At 39.5% G+C, this 16,937-nt stretch overlaps 1 protein-coding gene across 1 annotated transcript in view; it reads right to left on the bottom strand.

The window, feature by feature from the left end:
- The window catches only part of GREM2 (gremlin 2, DAN family BMP antagonist), a 39,738-nt gene that overhangs the window by 20,471 nt on the left and 2,330 nt on the right, over nucleotides 1–16,937 (bottom strand). The window lies entirely within an intron of this gene.

Here is a 16,937-nt window from a genome sequence, read left to right as displayed (position 1 = left end):
GAGGGACAGTTTTCCGCTGTCTTTCCAGGTAACAGATGAGACAAAAATGCTCATGAGGCAGAATCAATCTGCTGGTTAATAACCTGAAAAAAGAAATCTATGAGAAATTATAACATAATTTGAATGCAAACATTTGTCCAACCTCCCTTTCAGAATGAAGCACCGGAACCGTAACAAAAGTTGTTCACTTGTTCTGTCTATTAAATTCACACGGATTTTAGGCAAAAGCACAAGTTGTGCATGCACATGACGTGGTAAGAAATGGAGTGATGATCTTAATACATGAATGAGAAAAACAGGAGACAAGTTATCCAGGTGCATTCGATCAGCAGAAAGCTGAAATAGCACCTGACCAGTCAGGGTCTAAGGTGAAGCCTTCAATGCCAAAGAGCACCAGCTCATATCTCTGCCACCCAGTCAAAGGGTACAAATACCACAGTGACGAGCCATTCAAAGGGCACAGGCTTATGCTCAGAACCTGTGCATTAAGCTTCTCCCTTGTTACTGAATGAAGGCATCTTCACTCTCCAAAAGCCAAGATAATTTTGAGTACCATGCGGGCTGTTTTGCAGTTAACTACAGTTGCATATATGCATAAATCTACTGGACTAACCTCTCATATAGGCATGAGCTCACACCATTTCAGTAATTAGGACTCTGGTTAAGAGAGGATAGCTTATAAACTAACACTGTAGAAGTTAAGCAAACACTTAATTGTCTTCCTGTATTTGGGTCCAAAAGCCCATTGAAGTTACCAGGCATCAGAAGAAAAGCATGGCAACACACCCTACACACCAGCAAGTCAAAAGCATCAGGGAACGCACCCTACCCACCTGTAATTAAAAAAAAATAATAAAAAGGTTGGATAAGTTTGCAGCCTGTTGCAGCTTTTTGTTAAGTCAACTGCCATACACACACCCCCCAAATTGTATATTGCTCCTGTGTGCACTGATGTCTCTCACAATGGCCACCACAGTAACCCGTCTGTCCCAACATGTTCCACAGTAGGACAAGAGACTCCTCATAAAAAAAAAAATCCAAAAGCAGAAGCTAATTGTATACAAATCTCAAAAAGCCTCCCATCAGATCTATGCCCACCACACTTTGTTGATGGTATGCTGAGGACATTAAGGACAAATCGAGGTTCTATTTTTGGACTTGAAAACATGGCTGCACAAATGCAGAATGGAAAGCAATAGGTTATGTGCCAGTTCTGGGTGCCACGCTTGAGGAAAGCCATGAAGATTTCTAGAAGGGAGGCAAAGAAGAAAAACAGGAGCATTTATATACACAGAAACTATAACTTAATGTGGCAAGATTGCAGAAATCAGGCATCTTTAATACAAAGAAGCAAAGACCAAAGGAGTGATGTTAATAGCTTTCAAAGCTATACATAGCATACAAGGCTATCACAAAGAGTGAAACAGTATGTCTTTACCCTTCACGGATGCAAATGCAATAATGTCGGCAAATAAGATTTCAGACAATATTCCTATTAACAAGCACCGACCGTGATACAGACAGTGAAGCATTGGAACTGATTTGCCTAAATTTGTAGACTTATCATCAGGCTTATTAAGGAGAAACTGACACAAAAGGCGAAAAAAATTATCACCACATTTGCCGGGAATTTTGTTAGATAAATGGATTGTAACAAGGAGGAGATGAGCCAGATGACTTCTCAAAGTCCCTTTAATTCCCTTTGAAGTAAATAAACTTGTATATATTATATGGAAAAATTACTGTGCTCCAAAGAACCATCTTTATAACAGAATTTTTCCTAGTTTTCTGTCATTTCTCTTCTCGTCTTCCTAGGTTTTTATGCTTCATGCTAGCTAGCACAGAAAGACATCATCATTCTTTTTGCAGTACAGCTTAAGGTACTTTTGCTATGGGAGGCACTAAACCACTGCTCAAAGCCAGCCTTATGTTTAACACACTGCAACCTGCTAATTGTCAACCTACCACCTTTATAATGCAGATACTATCAGATTCCTTCAGAATTAAAGGCTCATTTTGTTTTCTTTTGTTGTAGGCAGAATATGTAACATTTGTTTCATGCTCCTCCGTTGGCAAGAGGTCAAGACTCAAGATTCTGCAGAATGCCTTGGGTTTTCCAAAATTTAGGTTATTTAGGGAAAACATTCCTACTTTATTTGTTGAAGAAAATGAATGCCGTTTATAAATCGTTAGGAAATAAGTTACGTTCCCAAAGCATACTTAAATACCCATAAAACACACACCCACACCATCTTCCACATAAGGCTAATTTGGGCAGTTTTAAACTGTCTTTGAGGACTGATTTCTAGCCGGAGAAGTCAAAACTGCTTAATTAGCAGCGTGGGTAGACAATAGCGTGCCAATATCACGCCATATCGTACTTTTTCCTCCCAGTCCCTTTGGAGCCAGAGCGACAGACACGTTGAACTAGAAGCGGGGCGATGGTGCTGCTGCACTGGCTGATGGAGCCACCGAAGTCCACAACCAGCAACTGAATGGGGCAGCTGAGTGGCTTCTCATCTGGAGGCCTCAGGACAACAGGACAAGCCCAGAAACAAGCACATCCTCGAAGATCTGAGGCAAACTGCAGAGGTTTGCACAGACCAAAACATCTGTATTGTCGTCGTGACAGCAAACACCCAAATTTTTCTCTATTCGTAATACCCATAATTAACAGGTGTGGAATAGTTTGTCAACAGCTGTCATCATAAAGCTATGGTATTTGTCCTACACGCACAGCAATACCCTGTGAAGATGTATCCACTGTCCAACCCTCCCTTTCCCACAAAGCCCAGCAAATAAATAAATGAAATTGCCCTCAAACAGAAACTGAACACACACTGGAATTGAAGTCCACTTTCCCATCTGCCTGTTTTATCGTCCCAAGATTGAGATCAGCTTTGAAATTTGATTCACTTACTGTTGCTAATTCCCTAAAATTAGCCTACAGAGTAAAGGCATCTCCTCAACATTTTCCCTGTGAGGAACTGCTCCCCTACCTAGATATAGTCTGCTATTTTTGACTACATTAAAGAGGTGCAGTGGTATCGCAGTGTGCGGGTTCCTAAAAACCAGGAAAGAGTCATTCACCTAAGAGCGACTTACAACACTAATATTGGTTATTTGTTTACTGTTATTTACTCTTACTATTATTTATTTACTGTTATTTAGTAGCCGTAATACAATTCCTCTTAGTACTGCTATTCCTGAGAGAAGCCAGTTGCTCTGGTATGTATTTTAAATCAATGCTACGTTCGTACTCTCTTGTAACCTAGTGCAAAGCAACAATCGTGTGGATATGCCCACGTTCAGATTATAATAAAAAGTACATCCTCATTGCCAAGGAATTACTGCAGAATGGAGACAAAAGGGAAGTTTAATACAAGATGGAATCCTGAAACAGCAGAGGATGAGAAGAAGCCGCAAGGCTTCAGGCAGTAGGCAATACTGCAATGTTTTCTACCACCAAGAAATCCCACACACCACTTCACTGTGTCCAGTAAGCTCAGGGGGAAAAACGGAGGGAGGGATGAGTCTCTGCAAATATGTATTTAAAATTATTGCTGAGGATGTATCTGACAAACACCGACTTCATTAGAATCAATTAAAAATAAAAATATTTTACTTCAATAGAGCCAATAATTTTACCTTATGGGAATATCAATACAGAGTCCTTGAGGTTTAAAATATCCAGTCGTTTAGACCAGGCAAGGCTCTGTCTTCATGTAGACTCGCTTATATTTCACACAGTTCAGGTGTACAGAAAAAGTACTGCCATTAAAAATACTCAGTCAGTTTGAAGTAATCAGCAAATGCTTACAGAGGAGTTATTGTGACAGCTGACAGATGAAAAAAAAAAAAACCACCAACCACACCAGAAATGTTTACCAGGAAGTAATTTAAAACAATAGGTTAACAACATTTAAGTTCTTGGAATATCTTGTGATTCCAATACAAATTGGTTTTCATTTCTTCCTAGTATCGTGTTTCTTCCTTAGTTATTTTGCATATTTACAATTTTATTTTACTTTCAATTGACTAAACTTCATCTGGCTATAAATGGGGAGGAAGGATGAGGGGAGAGAAAACTCCACAAATGTCTGTTTTCTGCCCAGTGGAACACATTAAGTAAACCTAGCCCAGTTAGTCCTAATCAGGGCTACAGGAGTCCTTGGCTATACGAGAGCACCAACAGCTGAACAGGTTCTATAAACTGTGGCTAAAAAGGTATGTAAGTGCTGTAAGGCTGAACAATTTCCCTCATTTTAAAGATGTACAAGACAGCAAAAGTCTGGAAGTCCTGTTATAGGCGCCAATGGAAACCCCAACTTTGCTGCTTGCGTTAGTGCCTTGGTTTTGCGATTTAGCAGAGCTGCCCGACAGGCTCAGACGGGACATCCAAGAATGGTTCAGTCTCCCATTACATGCCTTTCTAAGAATTTTGAGCCTACAATAATTAAATAACAACAATCCACCACCATTTATTTTTTTTTCCCCACAACCTTAGATATCAGGGTCTAGGAAGAACTGAATGGAAGACCATTGTGGGTAAAACAGTGAGGTGAGGGAAGAGGGAGAAAGAGCTGTAATACAACCTGCTGTAAGGGAAAAATGTAACAGAATGAGGAGTTTTTCATTGCATGACTGCCATATATTCTAAAGCAAGAAATAGGAAAGTTTAATTAGAATCCCCCCATATCCCATAGATTTACACTCTTGGCTGGAGCCAAATTAAGATCTGATTAAGGTTTACGTCAGAGATGCCAGACCTCCTGAAGTCATTAACTTCAGTTTTGACAATGATGACAAATAACTGACTATTTTTCTGAAGCTAATGCTAACTTTCCCACAACGTATGCATTAATTGTAGGCTTCATAACCCGAGTGTCTTGTTTGGTACAGTTTGCTGGCTGGAAGGCCCTAGTTTCTGCCAGTTGGCTGTACCAGGCAAATCATTTAAGCAAAGGAGGGCTGATCCTAATCTCTCCTCATGCAATGCTAATACAGCATCAATGAAGAATTCAGTATCTGTGTTGCTCTGTGTGCACAGCTCCCAGCTGAACTTTGGACTTGTGAAATTTATTGTTACACAGGAGTTTCTCATCTTGGAGTAAAATCACGTTCAGTGATCCTCAAAAGTATCTGGGAAATCCCAACGGCCTCTGAAAAGCTCACCAGCTCTGAACTGTGACATTCTGGCCACTGGCACCCGGGGCCATTCCCTATGTAAGGGTTTGACAGCGGAGGGGAGGGGGTAAGATGTGTTTAGCTGTACTTTGGATCTAGTTACATCTTCTTATAGCTCCGAGGATTTTATCACCTTTAGTTCCAGAGTGTAATTTAACCTATGCATTCAACCCTCATAGTGATCCTTCCCAGCCTTCAGTTCCACCTTTTGCCTTACATAAGGAAAATCTCAGCACATCGATCCTAAAATGGAAGCATTAAGAAGCATTTTGCAGCATTTCTCAGTCTTTCTTCCACCTTTTTTCCCCAGCACTTCTGTGAGAGCCTCCACTTATGAGAGGCAGGGTTTTGGAAACACTCATTTCGACAGTATTATCTGACGTTCAATAATTCCCCACCTTGGCACACCGATTTATGAACACGGTAAGCCAAACCCTATCGACAGCACAAAGAATGCAGGTGTCTGCCTCACCCAGGGGAATTCCTGATGCGGGTCACCTCATTTTTAGGTTCTTCAATAGTCCTTATGGCGATGCCGCTACCGAATTACTTCGGTTGCTCAGGTCCACATTCCAAAGCAGCTGCTTTGGAAAATCAGGGCTTGCATTTCCGTAACACTTCGCAGCTCAGTTCACAGAGCACTTCAGTCCATTTGGAAGGCACCTAGGCAGGTTACCACAAAGCAGATTACCGTAGCTGCTACTCTCCTGCTTTTCTGCAAGGCTTATCGAGTCCAGGCTTGGTCAGCTTCATCTAGCTTCACAGCTTCACATACTGCGTAAGGACTCTGCAAAATTCTCTATTCTGTAACGCTGAGCAAAGGAAAATCTTAGCACTCTCAGATACAGATTTAAGGTGAATTGCCCAACGTGAAACAAAAAGGCTGCGGCTCTGTATTACCCAACTAGTGCTCTAGACATTGTTATTCGTAGCATTCATTTGACCTTCATAATCGGCCAGTCTTCTGCATAGTGAAAATAGGTGGAAGGGAAGAAGGCAAAGGCTACTTTTACCCTCCACATATCTAAACAGTGCCAGAGGGGCCAGATACATTTGGATTCTTCCTAAGTTACTCAGAGACCATGCTGAAATATCTAGAATAAAAGTAAAAGGCTCCTTTCATTAACTTATGCATGTGTCAAGGTTTTATTGCAAGTCATATATATGTGTGTGTGTACATGTGTATATATATACGTGTATGTATATATGTGTGTGTGTGTATATACATATGCAAGGCTGGGCTAACAGGCATATTCTAGGTAAAGGGTAAGCTGATATGAGAAGGTGACCCAGGCATAATGGCAATGTCACAGTGGTTCTTGATTCGAGATTTTTTTTTTTTGTGGGGCAAAATAACATAATCCTATGAGCAAAAGCAGTGAAAGAAAAAAAATGGCTAAATACTTAACCGTTCTCATCCTGGAGAGCAACCCAATAAACAGGAGCAACCAAAAGCTACAAACGTACAACCCTCCTCTTCGCAGGCACCAATGATTGCTGTCCTAAGCACAGATTCAAAAACATGCCAACGTTGGTCTGTCTTCCTTTTCCCCTGCACATTCCTCCCGCAGATCTCGAACTACAACTTTGTATCAGGGAAATAGCTGCATGCCACGAGATGACTTGGAGAGAGACCACTGTCTCAACATAGCATGAAGATGACCAAATAGCGACAAAGTAAATCACCCCTCAAAGATAAGTCAATAGCGAATAAGTAGTTTTATCTGTCAGGAGTTAACATGCAATGAATTCTTGCAAAGGTTACACAACACAAAATCTACTAGCAGTTAGATGCGAGTTCCCTCACACATGCTAACCAAGGAAGCCTCCGGAGGAATAGATCCCATTTGACTTCTTGATGAAAAGCCTTAACAACAGCAAGCTGTATGTATAAACTCCTAGAAAAGGATTACATCCTAAGAGATTGTTAGCTTATAGCCAGATATCTTACGGTAAAGATGCCCTTTGTAATTATTTCTTGGGAAATGTGTTCAATTTCCGTTTAAAAATATTTAAAACCACCAGTGAATGAGGGGAAGAGTTTATAATGAATAAAAAAAAATCCTAAAGGTGCTTAAAAAACCAAAAACACTTGTTGAACACCACCATCCCCCCTCCCCCACTCTGAACTCATAAACAGTCTGGAATTTAACCCATAGTTAAATCTGACAGACCAGTGAAAAGCTTAACTTGTTTTTCACTTCTGTCACTATTTGCATTTTTATTTTTTTCCATTACATAAAAGCATTGATCTGTTTGGATTTTCTTCTTGAATATACTTTTCAAGTTCTCGTATATATTTCTACCATGGCATGATATCTGTCCTATAAACTCTGTGACAACATAGCTTATGATGTTTAAAGTATTCTATTTAATTAAAAGAAATTAAGCATCCTCCTAAAATGTGCAAGCAGCAGTTGTATATTCTGAAATTCAGGATGTAAGTACACATCCCTTAAATTTTCCTAACTTTTTGAATAAATAGATCCTCTGAGGTTCCCCAGATAAGATATATTTTAGATTACTTAGGCTATCCAAAGAATGTTTTTGCCACTCTGTGCAATTAGAGCTGAAAGTGCATTTATCTTGCTATAAATAAGGTGACTCTTAAAGAATGAAGTTCAGAAGTGTAAATGTCAACTCTTTAGTGGACATATCTTTGATAGGGTAACTCCGTATCTCAAGATACCTAGGCAAGTTTCACTCAAATTTGAAATTAATTCTGACTTTTATAATATATGTAAGTTCAAAAAACTGATGGAATAATTTCAGAATTAAATTATATGAGTTTCATCATAAAACCTAAGTGTTTACATAGCCGTTTTGAAAGTTACCATTTAAATATGATATTAACTTAGAATCACTCCCAAAATTGTATATAGTAAAAAAAAAACAACTGAAATGTACCAGAACAATCTATGTATGGAATAATTCAGTTCATCAGAAGCAAATCCTCTATTCCCTACTTTAAAGTACTTGGGTTTAGATACACTACTTCAAAAGGGAAAAGTGCAAGGGCAATTAGTTGTTGGTGTCTCTTTCTTTTACTACAGTAAAAATATATTTTACAGCTATGGATGACCTTGTGCAAACCATAATCAGCAGCTTTGGATGTCCCAGGTTAGAAACGTTAAATAATGAGGACAGCAGAGCAATACACGATGGGCAGAAATTCCCGCTATATAGAAGGCATAGTTAACAGTGGCTTTTTTTTATAAGTATCAAAGTATTTTTGCATTGTGTTGAAGTAATACAATGTTCTACTCCTCTGTGCAGGAATTAATTTAATTCAGTGTGTGCAAATCTGCATCAGAATTCACATCCTTATAGGCTTTCCAGTAAAGCGAAACATCAATATTTTTTTTTTGCATCTACACGTAAGGTCATGGCTATCTCTTTTACCTACTATTCCTATTTGCTTACATACACATATATCACACTGTAGTAAGCAGTTTGTAATAGAAACATTTAATGCTTTTTTAAAAAAACTGTTCAATGACAGTAACAGTTTTTACAACCCGTAAAGTGACCCATAAGGTTCTGTTCAAACAATGACAGCATTATACAATCACGGAATCACAAAATGGTTTGGGTTGGAAGGGACCTTTAAAGCTCATCCAGTCAAACCCCCTGCCTTGGGCAGGGACATCTTTCAATAGACCAGGCTGCTCAGAAAAAGCCCTGTTCAACCGGACCTCGAGCACTTCCAGTGATACACGCAGCTTCTCTGGGCAACCTGTTCCAGTGCCTCATCGCCCTTATTATCCTGTGTTCATTGTTCAGAAAATTTGTGAATGCTGGCCTTTGTGCTGTCTCTTAAATAGCAACCTTATTCAAAGATCTTCCACACTTAGCAACTGAGCCTGACTACCTAGACTACTAAGGCCACCCAGTGATACCAGGGTTTTCAAGACACCATGCAAGGAGTTTGCACCTAAGAACGCTGTCAGCTAGAGGACATGCAGTGTTTTGAACACTTACATCAACATTTACAGCACAATTTCTGAGCGAGCTTCCCATAGACGTTGAGTGTACCATTTTAGACACGCCAGGCGTCACAAAGAAAGCCTGTAACAGAATGAAGACACAGCCTAGCGGCTAGCTGCAGAGCCAAGGGCAAGACAATTCCTTCAGCACAAGTTTAGACCTATGCCCAGCTAAAGTGACAGCACAGGCATAGCGATGGGCAGCATAACAAAGCTGGAATACTCAGCGGACTAGTAATACTTTTAAGAGACTATTAGCTTCTGCCACCTCGAAGAAATTGGTCATGCAATGAAAGCAAAAGGCCATCACAGAAACTTTAGGAAAGGTTTACAATTAGCAAGATGACAGCACTTACTTAAAAGCAAAACTGAAGCATGAGTCTCACCCCAAAAAATTCCACCAGCTTTGCTATCTGACTAACTGTTATATATGTTAGCAGTTTGTACCATGCATCTGGAAGTTCAAAAGTTATAATGCGTTTGATGCCCAGATTAAGGCATCAGCCTTAATCATGATAAAATAAGCCAGTTTTCAAATGTTTTTAAAGGAAAAAATAAATATCTTGTGGAAAATAATCTAATTTGGAATACTTCATAACTAAAGTGATTCTATGATTCTAAAGTAACTTCTATTCTATGATTCTATGATTCTAAAGTAACTTAAAGTTCACTTTTATTGAGAAACTAATCCTCTCTTTAATTAATATAAATGTAACCATGCGTGTTCTAATATGACAGTAAAAACCAACTAATTTTGCATTGTTCTGTAATCAGTAAAGATAAATCTAAACCCATGATAAAAACAATGATAAATGCGTTTCAGTATTCTCAACAATTATGCTTAAGTTTCAGTGTGGGGAAAAAAAACAACCAAGAAGCACAGCATTAGCACCTCAAGCTCCCTACGTTTTACACATTCAGAAAAAGTAACAGCTTAAGTCAATCACGTTTGACTGCTATCCAGTTATTTATATGAGTAAATGAAGCTGGCGTCCGAGTGGGGAGATGAACTGGCAACTTGCCGCAGCCTTGAGTTACAATTTGTATATAATGGAGCAAACTGCAAGCGCTCTGATTGGAGCCTATCTATGTGGATGAAGCTAAGCAGAAGAGTTCAAATAGGCAACATTTTATTTTAATTAATGAGGAAGTAAGATAGAGATTTCTTCAATCTGCAGGTGAAATTGCCCAGGACAGATCTGCAGAAGAACTCGGCTCCATCATGACCTGAAGTCTGGACCGCCTGTAGAGTTAGATACCCAACAGTCTCCCTTGAGATAGGAAACCCTTGCTGTGGACTTCTCACCCATGCATTTCCAGTTCCACTGTCTGAATGGAGCAGCTAAAACCAAAGTGAAAATTCTCATCATTGTTGGCAGCCTGAGAGACTCCACAACACGCTGGTCTGTGCTACGGCCACGGTTACAATAGAGAGGCACGCACCATAATGAAAGGATAACTCAGCTGGCTGGGAAAGGTCATTTCCAGTGATTCCACACCTTTAAAGATCATTTTGGATGGGAGTGGAGTGCAGGAGAAATTAAATTATTCCTCCTCAGCACAAGTGTGTTGAACATGATGAAAAAGATTTCTTGAGATTTGAGTATCTCGAAGCAGATTAGCAGCTCACATTCACATCTTACAGGAATCGGGGAAGAAATGGTTATTTTCAAGTGACTTCACAGATAACATACAAACCCACAAATTTCATACAAAAAAAAAGATGATCCATGCTGTTTAGGCACTTTTCTAAGATATTCCAAAGCTGAGAGCAGCTTAGAAATAAACTACTTTCCCTAATTGTCTTTTTATCAAATAATTGTATTACCCTACACAGCATGAACAGCCCACAGCAGGAGCTTCCATAACCAACAGTGACTCCATCCTGAAGTTTCTACTAATTCCCGACACATGGTGGGAATAGTCCACTGGGATTTTCCGGTGTTCAGAAGTACGCAGTGAGTAGCTGCCCACTTTTGCAAGATATCTGCCATTTTGGAGGTGATGAAAACATTTGCAACAGTAGCTTATGTATTACATCATGATTATGCATTCCCCTCTATGCCCGATACTTCAAAAAAATATTTCCTATATGCATTTCATAGCAAAATTACTTTGTTCTATTTTCTGATTTGTAAGCATTTGTGTCCATGTAAAAATGACCTCTTAACATGTACTTAGGAATGGAAAGCCATGCCTGTGGCCTTTTCTTTCTCCAGAATTCACTCTCTAGTTGAAACATTGGCCAAGGCACAAATAAACAAACATTAGTAAATATGAGACTGGACTGCCATTGCTTCTCAAGCCTGCCAATACCAGATATGGATCCAGAGATACTGCTGGCTTTGCCTCTTCCAGAATAACCTTTCCAAGGAGCTACACCCTCGTCTAGCTTGCTCAGATTCTGAAAATCACTGTTTATGACTGTGGCTATAATAGTTGACCTAACCAGAAGTGCCAGGAATCAAACCACAGACTTTGGAAAGCAACAGGATCCATAAGCTACAGACTCCTTGTTTGAGAGGCTATGGTATGAGAGTCCCAATCCTAAGCCACATGAGATGGTCATGCCAGGATAATAGTTCACATTCTGCAAATCACAGCCATATTGTTAAGTCTTTCAACGTCTGGCATAGTTTTAAATGGACAACAAATCTGTTTGTCGGATAAAGTCTGAACTGCTAAATAAATAGTGATAAATTTCCTAATACCACTGGGCAGAGTGTTCCTGCAAGTACAACGTGTGTTTATCAGTTTCCCACTGAGCTAGCGTTGACTTTCAAATTTCCTTTAATCCTATTATAGTAAACATAGAACAGCTCTCTGGCAAACAAGAGTAACATTCTTCCTGTAATATCATATCCTTCTTTTAAAGAAACCTTAGAGATGTCCAGAAAAGAACTAGTCTCAACTTGGAATGACACAGTAAACTTGTTTCCAAAGAAACTAAAGTTTTATAAAATATTGGATTTTATACTGAAAAAAACAAGACTATTTTTATAAAGAGAAGATTGGCAATTTCTGATAGGTACTCAAAATAGCATTTGCACGTATCATACTTTGAAAGTCAGCTATTGAAACACTAACATAAAAGTATTTTTCTAGTTGGAAGCAGCCTAGCTGAGCTGAAGGGTGTAGAATTCAGAAAATAGTAGAAAATTCCTGGCATTTTGGATGTAGAACTCAGAAAATAGTAGACTGTCGCTCATGAAGGAGCTTTTTCAGTGCTCCTTCAAGAAGAAAGAACATCAAGTGCAGACGACTTTAAAAAAAAGCGGATAAAGAAAACCAAATGGGATTTATTATGGTACAATTTGTATTTAAAGCTTCTCTTCATTTGGGAGGAATTTATGGTAGACAAAGGTGGGATTTGTCTAACAGTTAAAAAAAAATAACCTAGATCGAGCTGTTGAATAACTTCGTGGAAGTAACTGAAGGGACTTTGGGAACCTGAAAGCGAGACAGTTTCAGATGACAGAAATGAGCTCAATTTCCAACCGCGTGCATTTGTCTTGCTTGCTTCAGGGTTCCTACAGAAGAAGGGTCATTACATGCAACAAAAACAGCATACAATGGTCCTGTTTTCACACATCTTCTGTGATTTTTGAATAAAAGGATAAATTTTCCTAATAATCAGTTTATGTGACATTTGAATCTTCAGCTTCAGATACCCTTAAGAAATCATGACTTCTGGGCTATGACTTTACTTAAGGCTCGGCTTCAGTAAGGAACGGAAATATTAAAGAGGCAGATCAACAATCTTTCCCTGCCTACACAGAATCCAAGGTGCTTATAAATTGTTTTTGTTTGTAAGTATTCACTCTTAAGAGTATCTGGGCAGAAGCTGTTCTCACTGAAGGATCAGGCATAGTTTCCATGGGCTTCATTAATGAAGAACATAGACCAAAGTCAACAAACATGCCTAGTATAAAGCCACAGTGTGTAGTAATCCAAAAGGTGTCAGCCAGGGAACAAATTAAATCGAAATAGGAACGATAGCCATCTCTCTCTTTATCAGGAGACTTTACTGGATGTATCCATTAAGTCATGCAACACGCTCACATATTCCCCATCTTCTCTGCTTGTCAACCTCTTCTTGTCCTTGCAAAGGACACTGAGCTCCAAATTATGTTGATGGAACAGGAACTGACAAACGATAGATGGATCATAACAAAAAACATGCCTAGAGCAAGGATGTCTGACATCTGAGAGCCGGGATGTTTTCATTTTGGATAGAAGCTCTGACCCACTATTTACACCCCTGTCCCAAGCTCTCCCACATATTTTTAAATGACTACTTTCCAGATGTTATCTCTATGGAGACTGGCCAGATTTATGGGAAGGATCTCGCTCAACTCTAAGCCCAACTAGTGTTTTGGCCTCACTGGAAGTGAGATTAGGTCTGAGATTTGCACCAGGAAAAAACTGCTGCTTCGTGCCAGAAACGGTCATGCAGAATTTCCACAATGCACTGTGTTTGCAGTTTGTTAGCACTACTGTAGAATATCAGGCTATTTGGCATTATCGTAATAGCGCTTAAGGGGAGCAAAAGAATAGACTAGACATGGCTGCAATCCACCACAAAACTGCGCGCACATGAAGAAGGGCAGCTAGTTCTCTTGTAGCACCAGCTCAATGCAGTTTTCCAACTCCAGCAAGTGTTTGTACAAGACAAGGTCAACAACGCACTCTGCATGAGTTGTACAAATGCTGTTTCCAAGTTTTAAGAGAAGTTAAAAATTTGGGAAATTTTTAAGATTTATTGCTGTTAAATCCACAGTCTGGTGGCGTATTTGTGCATTGCCCAACACACTCAATAAAAACTGGTTCCAAAATGAAATTTGGAGGGTAAATAATATATTTTCCTTTCCCAGTGTACTTTACTTCTCCCACTTCCTTAACACAAAATAGGCAGAAATGTAATCTTTATGAGACTTTTTGTATTTGAGTGTATCACGGTTTTCATTTCCTCTTAGTTTCATTACAAAGTATGGTTTCCTAAAATACTCTCCTCCTAAAGAATAATGACTTTAAAACTGTCTGGAATGAGAGATCAATTTACCTTTTTCTTTCTATAAAGATGCTTGTAGTAAAGACAGTAGAACACATATTTCTATATACCACATACATTTACAATATAACTAATTCTACATGGCAGCACAGCCTCTACGAAAAACTGACCTTACTAAATCCCCCTTAATTTTGTGACTAATCTAAAATATGCTGCTATAACTCTTACAGATATTATGTAGACTGCTACAACAGGAAAAAAAAAAATACAGAATCTCATAGATAAGCATGGTTATGCCCAGAAGAAAAAAATGAATGTGAAAAGTGGATGCTGTAAGATGACTTTTTGACAAAGACAGGTTACAACTGAAGTTGCCACGATTGCATCACTCCAGATATTGAAAGACAGATTGCCCTCTGTTTTGACGACCTGGAGCAAGACAGATTCTTATGGCCTGTTTCCCTTTCTGAAACAGGCTTCAAAAAAATCTTCTTAAAAAACTGCTAATAAAAGTCTTAATGCACTGAGAACAAGAAATAGCATGGTCTCAAGTGACATACCCATAATCAGATCAACTCATGTTAAAATCTACACTTCATCCCACAGAGCGGCTATGCATCGCAATAAGGTTTGGAGTAGACAACCTCCAGCAACAGAAATACAGTCGTCTGAGAAGACAAAGCTCTCTTGTTTTTCAGTTCCTGTCGTTCCAAATAGCACAACATTTTCTGCCTTCTAAAAGCAGTCTTGGAGCAGTCACAGTGATCCAGAACAAGAAGCAGCTTCATATCATTCATGCTATACACACACAGCCCTATGATTTCCATCACGATCCCTGTGAAAATGTGTGTAAAACTGAAGTCTCAGCAAGAAGCCCAATTTTTGCAGCAATGGCGACCATCCTCTGTTACTGACTGAGAAGGATTTGATCCCTAATTGCTCCCATAATGTATTTTCTAGTTAGAAACGCTCTCATACAAAATATAATGGTTTATAATTAACAAAATCATCATTCAATTTAAAATAATTTTCACAAAAGAAGCAAACTAAAGAAAAACAAGAAAGTGCAAAAAAGTCATCCAAATCACCAAACAACAGAAAACTGAAAAGTTTTCAGCGTTAGAGTGGAAAAAAATGTTTTAGCATTTTTTTTTAAACAGAAGCTTTAAATTTTAAGTGGATCTTTCTAAACACGTCCCTGGGCATCGCACATTCCCACCTGCTTGGGGCAACTGGACTCCAGAGCCGGAGGATGTTTCCCATGATGGGCTGGGACCCAGAAATGCCACCACAGGCGGCACCTTCTTCCTCCACAGCAATACATCTGGTGTGCTATGGGAAATGTAGTCAACCAAAATGCTGCACCCACAAAACACGGGGCAGCATTTCTAAATGACAGTTTTTCAGTTTCAAGCCAACATTTCTCACCACCCCCAAAGGCAATGAGGAACATAAACACAGCCCCGTGAACCTTTATACGCAGAAGGGCTACAGCCGGTGACTGGCAAAAAACCATGAAGAAGCGCCAGCAGTCCTTTCCTAAACGCAACTGCAGCATTCACATTCACCAGACAAGTACAAGGCTGCATTATCCAAAGTTCACACTCAAAAAGTAGTCTGCTATCACATGCCAGACTATAAAATAAAGTAAAACAGCCATCTTCTTTTAGAAGTATGGCAGCCCCGGCTTGTTGCAGGGTTGTGCTCTCCTGCTGAGCCAGAAGGAGCTTCCTGGTAACACATGTGTGCGTAGGCAGTGGTGCAAGAAGCAGGGACTATCCCGCACCCCTGGGAAAAACGTCTAGTGTCTGCTTCAAACTGCACGGTGCATCCGTACGAGTGGTCTGCAAACGGACCAGGCCTGCGTTAGCAGGTAGCACAGCCCAACAGACATACGGAGCAAAACATTTAAGGTGGAAGACTTTCTATCAACACTGTACTCATTTTATAGGGTTTTACTTCAGGATAGCTCTGGTCTGGTCACATGCACTGAATTTCCAGCAATGACTCAATCACATCTTCTAGTTTAGATTCATCCTAAAGGAATCCAGCTGGCCCACCATGAGGTATATGGAGATGGACAGTAAGTGGGAACAACTGGAAGACTGGCGTCAAAAGTACACTCCCGACACGAATGACAACGCTAATACAAATGCACAACCACACCCACGAGCATCTGTGAGAGCAAAGTCAAAGACCTTTTTGTGCTGCTCTTGAAGAGACTCTTCGGATGTCAGTAAATCTGCACGCTGACTCGAACTGCTCATTGAACCAATTCTAACTCAAGCATCAGAAACTGGTAAATTCCAGTTTTTGAATTCCAAATTGGAATTTACCAGTTTCTGATGCTTGAGCTAGAATTATTGCAATGTGAATTCAGTAATAGTGTGCGGAGAACTATGAAACTGAGCAGTTGGAATTTACCAGTTACCAAATTTATCAAGCAAAACCAAAGCAGGACTAAACTATTTATTACAGAAAAGGATGATCTGGATCTACTTTCATAAGCATTGACAAACGGTGACTGAAACCAAGCGTTTTCCAAAGGACAGGATTTATCAATATAGTTCAGTTGGCAATTCAGATATGAATTTTTACCCTCACCTGATACTGTGGAAAGAAACAAAAATCTCCCGAGTTTTATTCTTCAACTTCTCGTACCTTTGTTCTGTTTCACATTGAAAGTCATATTGCATGACAGCACAGCCTATTTGAAAGCTAAATAAAAAGCAAATAGGTCAGCTAAACCAATG

The sequence above is a fragment of the Chroicocephalus ridibundus genome, chromosome 3, assembly GCF_963924245.1.
Source record: "Chroicocephalus ridibundus chromosome 3, bChrRid1.1, whole genome shotgun sequence".
Classification (NCBI taxonomy): Eukaryota; Metazoa; Chordata; class Aves; order Charadriiformes; family Laridae; genus Chroicocephalus; species Chroicocephalus ridibundus.
Note: the sequence above shows the minus strand (reverse complement) of the source record. Positions and strands in the feature narration are given on the sequence as shown.